The following is a 15256-nucleotide window of genomic DNA, read 5'->3' as shown; positions in this document are numbered from 1 at the left end:
ATTCAAACTCATACGTTACAAATAGCTGATAGCTGTTCCGCACCAATACTTCGTAAGTATAGCGTAAGATATTGAGGTAAGTATAACGTAAGATATGTGCGCAAGACACAAACCGATTTATAAAACTAAGCCCAACAGATAGCGGTAACTGTCAATCAATTTCTGCGAGCATAGAAACAAAACGACGTGGATGTAATTAAAGTTAACGGTTATACATTAAGACTAATGTGTTACATTGTTGATAACGATATCATTGTGTCTACGTGTCACGTGGGTGGGGTTTTTAACTGTGAACTTGGAGAGAGTCATAGTTCAATAGGTTTTTGACGTTACGAAATAAAAATGGTGAAACAAAACGGATTGTCGAGATATTGATCGAGGATTGATTTCCCTTTTTAAACCTTTTAATTGCAAATCTTGGTTCAACAATGGTGACATAAGTTGGTGAGTGAGCCAGTGTAACCATAGGCGTAAATATAAAGAAAAAAACAGGTTAGATTCCACGGTTGTAGGTGTATTAAAAGTGCCATAAGTGGGCTATGTGTTTCTTTCAATACCAGTGCATATTAGTAAAGGTTACGACGTACGGACGGACGGGCTACCTTTGGGTGATATAATCCTCTTTCATCCTCTATCTCTCTCCATTTTTATATCTTTTTTTTTTCACATGAAGGGAATTATTAAGAATCTAAGTAGTTAGAGGTCAACATATTTGAAAAATAAACGCGCTGGTAAAGGCAAGAAACGGATAAAAAGCTTTATGGGCGAAAAATTCATTATTTTGATCTTTATATATGTTTTGTACAGCAGGTTACTTATATTTCTAATACGTCGACATCAATGAAAAGCTCAATAAGATATGAAGAGAAAATATTTCTCTCGTATTGTTTTAAAAAAAATTGACTCTGTAGAATTTACTTACTTTAAGGAAAAAAAAATTATGTCATACGTTGCTATCTAGACTGATATATTTTGATATTCCTCTTCCTTGTTACACTGGCTAATCTTTCAAATAGAATTTGGATATTCGGCTATAGAATAACTATAGAAATAAATTCGTTGTGATAATTGTACTATGATGAATAGTTTTTTTGATAATTTAACCACAGTCTCATTAGGAATGTATGTGAGATTTAAATTGCCCACATTTCATATAATTTCTAGTAATGGTAACGTGAGAAATATGATTATAGGCAGCTAGTGTTAACGACTTTATAACTATTTTATAACCAATTACCCTTAATAAGTGCACATTTCCAAACTTTAGTATCAATATAACATACACAGAAGTTTCAACTCTATACATTCCGAATAAAGACCAACATTGCAAAGCAATTTTAAAATTAGAAATCATAGCTTCGATTATATACACACTATTTTGAACTTTATGCTAAAGTTGCTAAGGACGTAAGGGATGTTGAATCTAAAATTTAATCTGCTACTAGATAGGTCATCGTTGCGACAGAAATACGATTTTAGATTGTATAAAAATGCATATAAGAATGTTATTTGCTTGAAGTATTAAAAATATTTTTCTGTCGACCATACACAGTAGCTAGTAGCGTCCGCATAGCGCGTTACTAATGACTTCCTACGGTACGCGCCTGTCTGTCTGTCACAATGTATCGGGAACTTTTGACATGTATACATTGTATGGAGATGGACTTTAATATTATAGTTTTATTGATATTAAGTGTTATATTAAAATACAGCTTAATTAACTGGGTATAAGCCGTAAACCATTGTTTATACTCGTTTAACACTTTCTGGGGCTGTTTGTGTCTAGTGTATTACCCCGACATACACCCGAAAGTATTTCCTTAGCTATAACTATATATACAAACAAAATTGGTTTAAAATTAACAGTAAATTGTAGAAAGTATTCTTTTTCATGTCGATTATTTAATAAGAACATAATAGTTTAATGATTTATTTGCTTTTTCTTTGAGTGTGTTATACATATGTACTTATAGTAAATACATATTTTTTAATAAATACTGATTCCATATTAACCGATCCGCAGGACATCGTTAAGAATTGGCCTTAACTATTTCAACCGACGGATAGCTAGCCAAAAAAAAGTTTCTAAATTCGGATTTGGAAAAAACTGGATACAACTCTCAGCGGACGGATGCGCACGCGCCGTTCAAAGCACTTTTTAACAATTAATCGTTTCCTTGAGCTTGTATTTCCTATGCGTGTCGAGACATCGTTGTAAAAAGATTAATATATACGTATTAGTTAGGATATTTGTTTGGGGATGCTGCGTATCCGGCTCTACTGCTTCTGAATAAAATAATCAAACAGAGCCGCTTGCTTCGATCTGACGTCGGGTGAAGGATAATGCTATCGGGAATGCAATACGACCATTTAGAAAATATTTAATCCCAAACGCGGATAATAGAAACTGTCCTTTTATTAAGCTAAACTACCACTAACTACTAATAGTATATTTTAAGAATAATACTTATTTAGTATTGTTGTTGTTTGGTTTTCAGGAGACATAAAATTTTAGTTCTCAAGATTGATGGCGTGTTGATGAGGAAAGTGAAGGATGTCTTACAGTGCCTATGTTTAAGGGTAGTGGTGACCATATACCATCAGATGGCCATATATGACAAAAAATATAAAAACCCCAAACGTGATGATGATGACTACTCTTTTGCAAAGCTTTTACTACCACTTAACCACCACCGACCACTCATTGCATATTTTAAGAGTGATACTAGCAATAGTATTGTTGTTGTTTGGTTTGGTACACCACCAATGTTACTAAGTTGTTGTCATTGTAGTTGGCGGATTATATTTATTACAGAGCCAATGTTTAAATGGTGGTGACCACGTACCATCAGATGATCCGTTTGCCAGTCTGCATTATTAGATTGAAATTGTATTATAATTTGCATTAAACCCCATTGAAATAGCGTGCAGTAATAAACTTAAATATATCTCCGAAAGAGTAAAGGGGGCCTTTTTTCAGTAGGATATATACAAGCTGTTAAATTTAAATGTATTCTACTTATTGCACAATCACATCAGTGACCACTTGTACATCGCTGATTTTTCTGCCTATCTTTCAAAACTTAACTGTTATAAATATAACTAGACTAAAGAAACCGTTTAATTCAACAACAATAGTGCATCATCATTGAAGTTATTTAACACGACTAATATAACGTATATGTATATTAAGAAAACAATCATAGCTGGATTAGGGAAACCATTAGAAATAAGGAATATTCTCATTTCTCTTTAAATGTGACAATTAATATAAATTTTATTATCTGTATTTATTTGTATTAGTTGAGTAAAAAATAACTCATTTACACTCAATGTAAAGTAATCTATAATACCCGGCTTCGCACGAGTGCATATTTATATATCTTGATTTACTCACAAATATATACAAATATATAAGCTCCGTAGTTTCTTTGCGACACTAACAGGTCACGGTTCCATGGTTCCCATTTTAAGGTAATTACTTTATATCAATATATTTCAATTACAAATAAAAAATATATATACATTTGACAATTACATAATATTCACGACGCATCAACGAATCTTCGCAATTGAAAGTTTACAATTCACGATGTAACTCGATTGCCATCCTCATATCATGGTCACCCTTGTTAACGAAAGCGACTATAAAATACATTTTCAATTCACAATATTGTCCCTTGATTTATTAGCAATAATAAATCTATCATAACGTAAATGTGAATTTGATTCTATCGGTCTCGGAAGTCCAAGCAACAAAACAATGTTCATTGACATCTAGATCTCGTATTGAACGTCATAAATCTTGAATAAGCGCATTCCATAACCTACAGGGCTGCTACAGCCAAGTTAGGAACGCACCGTTAGGCGGAAATTCCGAACTATAAGGTAACTGAAAAAATAACTGTATGGTGTATAAATATCCTTTGTAAATAAATAATTCGATAATTTAGAAGTAAATTAATTTAACTATTACGAATAGACTTGAATTAAAAGTTTTGAGTACAGCTCTGAATTTTAATAATGTTTAAGACCAGGGAACCATCCATAACAATTAATTGATAGTTACGATTTCAAAAGAAAAAAAAAAAAGAAATTTCTTTATATAATATATATATATATATATATATATATATATGCATTATATATATATATATATATATATATATATAAATATACAGAAATTTCTTTTTTTTAACATCGGCATTAGTACCTATTGTTAATTTACCATCTCTTACATCATCAATGCGCCAGCATCTTTGTGACTGAGAAGTTGTCACTTGAACCAAAGTTACTGGCACTGGCTCACTCGCTCTAAACACTGGAACACAGAAATACTAAGTATTGCTGTTCGGCAATAAAATAAGATACACAGACGGCCTGCACAAAGATCTACCACCAAGTAAAACCTATACATCATTGCATTATCAGGATGGAAATTGTTTGCAAAATTTCAATTTAATTGATTGGTTGGAAAATACTTAAACAGCAGTGGTAAGATTTATACATACATACTAATTTTGATGACAGAAAGAGAGAACTCGTCGAGTTACGGAGTTTTCGCCTACGTAGAAGATATAGTATTTTATTTTATGTCATAGGTGGCAGAGGAGCAAAAGGCTCATGTAATGGAAAGTTCCTCGGCCCATGGAAATATGAAACACCGGGGGCTTGCAGGTGCGTTGCTGGTCGTTGCAATTCGTAAATACATATACGGGCACTTTTACAGAATCCATTTTATTTTACTCTCATAATCGGACGACGAATGAATGAAATTTCAGGCACAGGACCAACGGCTTTACGTGGTCTCAGAAGCAGAAGAATGGAAATTAATGTTAGTTTGTAATAATTTTCTTGGTGGTACGGTTATTTGCTAACCCGTCTGGGTAGGTACCATCCTATATTCTACCATCAGCAGCAATATTTAGTATTGTTATGTTAGGGTTTGAAGGGTGAGAGAGCCAGTGTAACTACTGGCACAAGGACATAACATCTAAGCTCTAAGGTTGGTTGCGTATTGGCGATGTAAGGAATAGTTAATATTTCATACAGAGGGTGGTGACCACTTACCATCAGGTGGCCCATTTGCGCATCTGCCTACTAAATTAACTAAAATAAAAAAAAAAAACTACTGAGAATTGCTTGATCCCAATATCATTGACCGCACCCTGGATTTAAATCTAGGACTTTGGGATATATAGATACAAGAACAATGAGACTATATGTATATAGATGTATATAATATACAGTGTTTATTAATAAGGTCGCATGTCAATTGTCAAAATATGAAAGGGCATGTCACTCGATTCAATCGTTTTTGTTTAGTAGTTGTTGTTATCGGTCAGAGAAATAAAGAAACCCTTTCATAATATAAATGTGACGGCCAATTTTTTTACAAACAATAAATAATCGAAACAAGGTGATAAATGCAGAATGTAGTGACTGCGTGGGTGACACACTACTCAACTTTAATATATAGCGGAGGTGTAGATGTGTCATACTGATTGTATCTCGAAGACGTTCTATTTATAAATTGCCGATACTATAATTATTTTATAGAATATTTGCGTTTTATTTAAAAAGCAGAGCCGAGATGGCCCAGTGGTTAGAACGCGTGCATCTTAACCGATGATTTCGGGTTCAAACCCAGGCAGGCACCACTGAATTTACATGTGCTTAATTTGTTTATAATTCATCTCGTGCTCGGCGGTGAAGGAAAACATCGTGAGGAAACCTGCATGTGTCTAATTTCAATGAAATTCTGCCACATGTGTATTCTACCAACCCGCATTGGAGCAGCGTGGTGGAATATGCTCCATACCTTCTCCTCAACGGGAGAGGAGGCCTTAGCCCAGCAGTGGGAAATTTACAGGCTGATTATGTTATTTAAAAAACGAAATAGAAATGTGCAAGCAATTCGGTGGACGCGATCGGTCACGTCAAACTTATTTCGTTCTTTATTCGTCGAAATCTTTTTATTTTATAACGTTACTAGCGATCCGCCCCGGTTTTGCATGGGTACAATTTATAAGATAATAAAGGTCAACTCTATTGTCACAGCCGGTTATCCGAAAGCCCATTTGTTAGCGAACGATTTTTTCGTTGCAAAATGTGGTATCTGGTACCTTCTAGAGATATTATGTTTAAAGAGTACATATTTCTTTGCGAGTTGTTAGACAGACATTGTGATAACTTAATTAATTTGCGAGACGTACTTAAGAATAATGTGGCTTTCTATAAGTGATTACTTTTTTAATTGGCCCATTACTTCTGGAGTTTACCCCCTACTCTCACTCCCTCTCTTTCCGTGGCATTTATTATTTCCATCCGATGGTGTGGGCTTCCTTTATAATTTTTCTGCTTCGCTTCGCTTTATCGAACGTGTCCTCATCGAAGATATTACGGGAACTTAGATCTTTTTTGACTACATCTATCCATCTCGTCTTTGGTCGCCCTCTGGGTCTAGACCCAGCTATGTTTAGATTACTCCCTACATATATACAAAGAAATTTATCTTGAAAAATTTTCGAATATCTTATTAAGTTGATACAATGGAGCACATGTTTATTCTCACACACATATATATATATATATATATATATATATATATATATATTATTTTTTTGTTCAAAATTGCGTCTTCTTGTATTGTTTCGCTCAATTATTGTGAATTTAAATTATATATTATAATATTAAATGTTATGACTATTTCTTACAGCACCAATGTCTATGAGCAGTGGTGTTCTCTGAACATAGAATATTATCATTTTTAAAAGATAAACGAAAATAAATACCAGTTACGTTTACATTACGTAACATAATACGAAATAAATTTTACAATGACCCAATCCTCATACAAATATAAAATTTGATACTAATCTGTAAACCCGATTGATAAATATAGGCGTTCATGAAAGGAATACATTTATTACGATTGTCGATACGAGTAATGGGCGTGCTCTTTTAATCGTTTCGATATATCCGTGTACGTTAATCAATACCGATTAATCTATCAGTATGCTTCGTGTATTTGAACGTGTTAATTTTCTTGTAATAAATTTAAACATTTCGTTCAACGTAATATTCGAATGGGCACAATCGTTGCGCTATTTGTGGAGTGACTTAATATTGTATTTCGTAACCTAACTTTTTTAAGTGTCGTATATCCGTTTTAAACTTAACTTTTTATGTTTTTGTTAGTAGTGGTATATGCCAGTATTGTTTCTTCGAATCTACTCAATGAAAACAGTCGAGATTCAATTATTTTAGAGTTCAGTGACCCGATCACGAAAGCTGCGAAAATAAATGTATTTTTATTTTGAATGTTGAATTTACGATGCGAATTACAAATTAAAAAAAAATCATGAGTTAACAACCGGTATAGCTATACTATTTTAAGTCTATACTTAAAAATGTCGTAGCGTTGCGCACGCGCATGCCATAAAAGTCAATATATTTTAAACTGAACCCCACATTCATCAATCAATCGAGAGCCAATCATTGGCAACGAATTTGTTCCACGATCTATGGCCACAAGTATCCGTTTCCTGTGTACGCCGTGACGCGTGCCCTTAAGGAAGTGAATTATACGTTTGAAGAAATTAAAAAATATAATTATATAATTTGATTTGGGTTTAAATTTTTTTTCTGAAATTAATTCTGTTCTAATTCTAAACACGTTTTCGAAAAAAATTAAATAATATAACATGGATGGATCAAAAAGGATCTATTAATTAAGAAGTTATAATATGAAATAAAAGCTAAAAGATAAATAACTAATTGATAAGGTCAGAACGTCGAGTTGTTTGGTTTTTCTGTCAAGAAATTTATGAAGTGGCTACGTGGTAGATTGCTAGTACCCCTTTGAAATAACGGCAAGGGCCGAAATCTATTTTATTAAATATTGTATTTTATTATAATATTATTTTATTAAATGACATTAAAATACTATATTTTCAGTATAAGATACGGCGGACAGAAATAGGGGCTACCTGATAAGTCGTTACCACCGCCACCATTGCCCAACCACCACCATCACCGTCCAAAGACATTGGCACTGTTAGAAATTATAAACATTACTCACATCACTGATGCCATCAACCTCGGAATCTAAGTCGTTGTGTCCCTTGTATTTATACAGGCTCAATCCCTCTTCAATCCGAAACACAACAACATTAAACATTGTTATTTTATAGTGGTACCTATGGGCACAAAGCATCTACTTCATCGAGGTAGTTACGTTTGCAAATATTTAACAAAATACAACCGTTAACTTTGTCATTGCTAACTAGACTTACATCCCTCTAAAGTTTCTGAATAGTTCTTAAACTATGTAGAAATTGTATCCCTTGATCTAGATAAAAGTCATACATGGATGTACTTCTTATTAGTTTATCGTATTTAATTTCATGATATTTGTAGTTAGTTGATATTATTATAATTGCAAAAGACCTTTTTTTAAATTATAAAGATGATATGATTGTATGTTTCTACGCGTTTGTTTAGATAAAGATATCTTCATTAGTTACTAAAAACCATTTTTTATAAGAAGGGATAGGAGATTAATCATATGGCTAAATTAGATGAAGAATCAAAACAAGGTAAGTACCCTTTCCCAGGTTCTAGTGCAGTTTTCATGCTTCATCGGTTAGATCATTTATTTTTTGTCGTATATAACAGTTTCTCGTTAATGCCGTATAAAATAGTTCATGTATTTCAGTGTACATGTCATAAATAAAACTTTTCACGTCACGTTTCGACGAAATTCAATAAATCTATGTGTTTATATTTATAGTTGGGACATTCAATACATATATTAGAAGTGTAAATAGATGTGCATACATGAAAATCGCTTGTGTGAGGAATATTTAACTATAACTAATATAGACGTGATTATACTGTATGTGTGCGAGTGTATTTATTACACGAAATAATACACACTGACATATTCCTATATGCTATTTATATATGTATACCTACAATATTTAGCTATATTTGTTTTCCAAAAATAGTTGGCGGATAAATTGCTGATTGCTGTATTACGATTGGAAGTACATTATATGTACGAGTAATCTTAGACGGTATGAGTTTATTTAATAGTTCTTAATAGCAATTTCTATTATTGATTCTGAAAATTGACCGTCTGTACGCCCATTTTATTTATTTATTTATTTAAATGCTTTATTGACCACCATAAAGTTAATGGGACAAAAGGCGGACTTCCTTCCTTCCAGTCAACCTTTAGGTCAAACAGAAAAACCATGAAGATTTGATTGTCTGTATCGCGTATATATTTTTATTTGACTTCGAAAACGAATACATAAATAAACATATGATACTAAAAATCCTCTGCAATTACAAAGTTTATATTGATACTTCTTAGTAGATGGTTTTTGAACTCGAATATCGAATCTTTTTATAGTCAAACTCGCGACCGCACTTACTGATAACAGTCACTGCAAACTAAACTAACTCATCGGTCTAAGCTATAACTGTATATATTTTATTGATTGCGAACAATATATTATACAAACTCATAGTTTCTGATGAATCAGGAAGTATGAACGACTACGGGGAGATGGAGTATGAAATAGACGTAAAATTTATTTTCTCAGAACAGCGTGAAGGAAATTCATTTCCTAGTTAATATTTCTTAATTCTCATAATATCGTTTGTAAAATTATATCGATATTACAATGAATGACTGTAATAAAACACTCGTATATATTTTTAACTTCGCCAATATATTTAAGTAGTTTCTTAAAAGAACATTAATAAATAAGGTATGTATATACGCAACACAAAATTACATAAATGAGTTTTTGACTTCTAGGCATGTTTTTTTATGGTGGTCACCACTCCCATAAGACATTGGTGATGTAAGAAATACTAACCATTCCTTATATCGTTAATGCGCCATCAACCTTGGGAACTAAGATGTTATTTCCCCTGCGCCCATAGTTACACTGGCTCGCTCACCCTTCAAACGGGAACACATATAATTTCATTGTATTTGATTATCATAACTTTGTATTTAAAATGTTTGAACATAGTAACTACTGAGTTTCTTGCTGGTTCCTCACGATGAAATCTACATTCTGAAGCATTACATTTAATACAATTATTTATAATGAGGATTAAAATAAAAGATCAACGTTTCTGTCTTTGTCAAGGAGGTCAATATTAGTGCCGGTCGGTGGGCAATCATGTGATTATACCCGTATGAAGGTATATGAAGGTGTCCTAACGATGTTTTACTTCATCGCCGAGCATGAGATGAATATAAACAAAAATAAGCACGTGACTACACTAAGTAAGGAATCAAACCCGGAATCTCTTGTTGAAAAACCGCACTCTGTCTACTTGTAGTTCTCGGTTCATTAATATATTTAATTAAATATAACATTTACAATGCAAACATTTACAAAAAATAATAATGGACGCAATAATACATACAGAAGAAACAGAAAAAAAAGAAATAAGTTAGTACGTTGTTTTATATATTATAGCCGAGATGGCCCAGTGGTTAGAACGCGTGCATCTTAACCGATGATTTCGGGTTCAAACCCAGGCAGGCACCACTGAATTTTCATGTGCTTAATTTGTGTTTATAATTCATCTCGTGCTCGGCGGTGAAGGAAAACATCGTGAGGAAACCTGCATGTGTGTAATTTCAACGAAATTCTGCCACATGTTTATTCCACCAACCCGCATTGGAGCAGCGTGGTGGAATATGCTCCATACCTTCTCCTCAACGGGAGAGGAGTCCTTAGCCCAGCAGTGGGAAATTTACAGGCTGATTATGTTATGTTATTATGTTGTTTTAAAACCTTTGCCATAATTAAAAAAAAATGTAATGGTAGAAAACTAGCTGATTTGTCACAAATATATTTACAATTTTTTCTCAATCACTATAATATTACTCAATATTATTGAACATCATAAATCGTTTTATTTAACCTATTTTCAATAGTATTTTCTGAGTCGTTCAATTTAAATTGGAAGTAAAAAATCTACACTTATGTGGATGGTGGTAGTTAAAACATGGCAAGTCAAAACCTAGGTATAAACAAAGACACGAATCAGAAAACGAATAAGCGTATTTATATATTTTTTTAAGTTATTATATACTTGATTATTATACATAAAAAAAAATTGTTACCTAACAATAAATATATTGAAAAGATTTTTTATCGGCGATTGTTAATTGTAGCAACCCTTTTGTCTACGACCGTAACAGCTAGTAATACTTTCAACGTAAAATATATTTCCCTGTTACATTGAATATATATTCACATTAAAATATAACTCGTTAACATAAAAAGTATTAATCAGAAGACAAAATAAATCACACGAATTACGTAATACGAATGTCGGCTGCGTTTTCTTAATTTTCACGCAAAGACATTATTAGGTTAGAATGAGAAGGAAATAAAACAAAACGCGAGCTTGCGGTAGTAAAGAAAGAGATAGCGTACACTCAGCGTTGTCACGAACGGAGCGCGCGCGCATCGCTACGCTGAAAGCTCCGATTGTCTTCAGTTTTAGCTCTACTTTCGAGTTGCGCGGACGTATGACCTTCAACGAGTTTTCCTGAAAATTTAACTCGATATCGTTTTAGCCTGAACTGAATCGTTTCGAGTAACATTGTAGTGTTGTGTTTATATAATATTGTGACCTCAGTTTCTGTGACGATTACTCAGTGACAATTTGTTAAGTTCTGTGTGCGCGGGAACTGTGTTCATTCCCAGAAGCTGGTAAGTCGATTTGTGTTATTTTAAGATATAATTAAATATAGAACGTCTGTGTATGAAAACATAATTAGTTTCATATTAAATATGATTCAGAATTACCTAGAAATATTCGTAGTAATTGTTAACGGTTCGCTGGTGGTTGAGGAATTCGAAACACGTGTGTAAAATTGAATCAGAGGGATGACTAGGAACATGTGCATATTTTTTTGCTCGTTTTGTAGGTAAAAGTCTTCTATATAAGATTATAATATTATTATTTGTTAAACGTCTATTATATTTTATATCAAAATAATGTATTGTAAGTTTTACATTTGCGTATATTTAAAATATATTAAAAAATATATAGATAAGGCTTATTACACAGTAAAAGAACATTTTGCTGAAAAGAAATCAACGAAAGCCAGTTACGCACTGGCATTTGTTGATTTCAATACACGATGTATTGTATACATTTAATTTAATTTGTTTACGCAATTATTTAGATTTTTTTGCCTGTTTACTTTCGCTGAAATCTACATTCCGAACCATTGGTAATTTTATCTTTAATTTAATTTAGATGATTGAAGTTTACATTCATTTTTGTTTGGAGTTATACGTTATAATAGACTATTTAAAAAAAAAAATTAAAAATAACTGATCTGATTATGACAAGTTAAAATAGCTTTATTTTTACACTACAGTTCATTGTATTAGTTAAACTATTATAATTATTAATCTAATCAAAGATTACTGCGGGATATGCGGGCTTATCTTTGGTTATTCCGAAGCTGGACTAAGAGACAAGATGCCCGAGAGCCTATTAGGAGCCTAAAAGAAATACTTAATGAAGTTTTCACGTCCTTAATTTAATAACCTTTGTGTAATTAGCGACAATTAAATAAAACAGAATGCATGTAACGAATCTAATTCTGCTAATTATATCTACGATCAGTAATGCATGTTGAGCTCTGATCATAATCCAAGTCCCATTACAAGAGAGATCGACTTTCCTAAGCAATGGAATATTCATCATTTGATACGATAAAAAAAATGGGCCTGTAAATGACGCACTGACTAAGGCTTCTTTGATGAGAAGCATGATTGGAGTTTATTCCACGCTGTTAGCAATCTATCACGTGTTCGGCGGTAAAATTTGTCTCCACCTCGACAGCGTAGTGAAATAAGTTTTGAACATAAAAATTAAAAACTATATTATTATATTCAAGTTACAATCAAAGAACCACATACTACAGATCCGATTAATTAGTACCACTGTATAAATAGTTACATAAGTTTTTAATTAAATATGTTTCCTAATATTAGGTGAATTAAATTCATTTTTGGGAAATAAAAGTCTCTTTAAACCTAACCTATATTATCTTTAGAAAACGGAGATCTTAGTCTATAAGACTATTTACTAAATTCCATTAGAGTTTTTATCAATTTAGTTATTAACGGTAAGATTATCAATTTAAGGTCAGCACTCAGGACATTTTCTTAGCCTTGCTACAGTAGTGCCTTTACAATATCAATTTTATAGCATCGTAACAGTATAAGAGTTTGAATAAATCATAATAACTACTTTATCAACTGTGTCGGTCATTAGCAATGATCAAAGGAATACAGAATACATACAGAAATATCTCCGCTCGAATGAAAAAGCCAAACATTTTTGTAGTTCCGCGTAAATACGATAATAAACCGACTTTGTATGTTTTAACCTAAATACATAATTTAGTTATGGACGAATAGTTTGTATCACATTAAATATTTATCGATTTTATTTGAAGGAATATCGTAAGCTATGTTTGCTCAAGTGCTAAACTTGGGAGGGGAAAGTCGTGAGGAAATCAATGTTTCAGAAAATAAATTGGTCGGTTGGAATATTTGGTACGTGGTAGTTTTTTTATTAGTAAGGAATAATTATATATTTATATTTAGTAAGGAATAAGTATGTGGCGTAATGTATTTTTTTTATTATTTTTGTGTAATATGTTTTTGATGCAGCAATTTTTATGATATTAAAAACTTATCGTAAGTTTTAATAAATTGATTAGATAAGAAAAACTAAAAGATATTCTTATTGATTTTTGTATGGTTTGAATTTTTGTCAATAGCAACTAAGAAATATTTTATCACAGATAAATTGTTTGTTTTAACTTTTATTTATTGTATACAATTAATAGTATTTATCTATTTTGTCTAAAATTAAATTTAAACGGTTGAATTTCCTTCGATTGTAAAAAAAATTAAGGCTGTTTTTCTTAAGAAAACGTGTAACTTATTCCTTATAAATAAGAGCTTGTGTTAGTTTATTGTCGTTTAATTTCCTTTAATAAAAGGAAATAATATTAAAAATACAGTAAATGGCTAAGGTTGATTAAGTCTGTTGGGGACAATAGAGAAGCTATTATTTTTCGCTAAGGGACTAACCACGTGTTTGGCACACGTTAGATACGAATATAGAACATAATAAACTGTGGAGTTTCTTGCTATATGTTTTTTTATAATTTACATTGGGATATCTTTTCTACTTCATATTAATCATACATATAATTTATAATACTGAAGATATTAAAACACTGTATATTCTATGCACATTTTTTTTATTTGATTGTGTTGGTAACGCGAGTAATTAAATTAAACCTTAGTTTCGCTAGTATAGCTTAAATTAATTAATCTTAATATTATTTTGAAAAATTTGACTCGACCACTTCATTAAATCTCTAAATAATTTAAAATACTTATAAAATATAATAAATACAACAACAAAATTTATTCTTATATTAAAAACAAATGCAGTTTTAAAACAATAGTGTAAAATATTTTTAGTAACAATACTAACTCTATTGATCTCACAGTTCCATTAGCAACAAAAACACATTGTTAGCCACGTGTTACTCGTTTGAACGCTGGATGCATGCTAAGGGTTCGGTTCGGCCCAGCCTCTAGCCTTGACTCTCCTTACATAGATACTAATTGTTAAACGATGCCAGACGCTCTACGACTATTTACAAAGGATACAAAAAATCTATAGTGCACTACAAAAAATTCAAATGGTTATAATTGAAGAAACTCCACTCATTTCTTATGCATTCGGTTTAATAAAAAAAACGTATAGACCTTTGACCAGATCTACGATGTTATTTTGAACGTCGTGTTACAGAATTAACGTAAATGACAATTTCAAAAGTAACAAGCCTAATTGGATTAGTTTTATCAGGAAACTTTAAGTAAAAAAGATTGAAAATATTGAGGCGATTAAAATAAAAATAATAGGATGAATAGACGTTACAATGTAAAGGCGTATTTTAAATGTATGAAAGATAACTTTTTATTTTTAAATTGTGTTTAAATTAATGAAAAGGAATATCGTCTTTTATTTTTAATATTCATTTATTATATCAATGGAAGGTACTTCATTTCGATGTTTCCATTTTATTTTTTGTTCTTAGTTGAGCAATGTGTTATATGTTAAGGCGGGATCTACGAGTATGATAAGGGTCCTCGACTCTGGCCATGGA

The 15256-nt window shown here is 31.9% G+C and overlaps 2 protein-coding genes across 4 annotated transcripts in view; one reads left to right on the top strand and one right to left on the bottom strand.

Moving 5' to 3' along the window:
- Cv-c (crossveinless c) overlaps window positions 1–15256 on the bottom strand; it is a 517053-nt gene that overhangs the window by 112792 nt on the left and 389005 nt on the right. The window lies entirely within an intron of this gene.
- Window positions 11526–15256, top strand: part of LOC113401587 (fibroblast growth factor receptor homolog 1) — a 73400-nt gene continuing 69669 nt past the window's right edge. For 2 of the 3 annotated variants that reach the window (XM_026641555.2, XM_064218001.1), the window contains exon 1: window positions 11526–11760. The gene's annotated coding sequence lies outside the window, so the exon portion shown is untranslated. The remainder of the gene's footprint in view (window positions 11761–15256) is intronic. The other variant, XM_026641557.2, reaches the window with a different exon arrangement.

Source organism: Vanessa tameamea, chromosome 20, assembly GCF_037043105.1.
Source record: "Vanessa tameamea isolate UH-Manoa-2023 chromosome 20, ilVanTame1 primary haplotype, whole genome shotgun sequence".
NCBI classification, from domain to species: domain Eukaryota; kingdom Metazoa; phylum Arthropoda; class Insecta; order Lepidoptera; family Nymphalidae; genus Vanessa; species Vanessa tameamea.
Note: the sequence above shows the minus strand (reverse complement) of the source record. Positions and strands in the feature narration are given on the sequence as shown.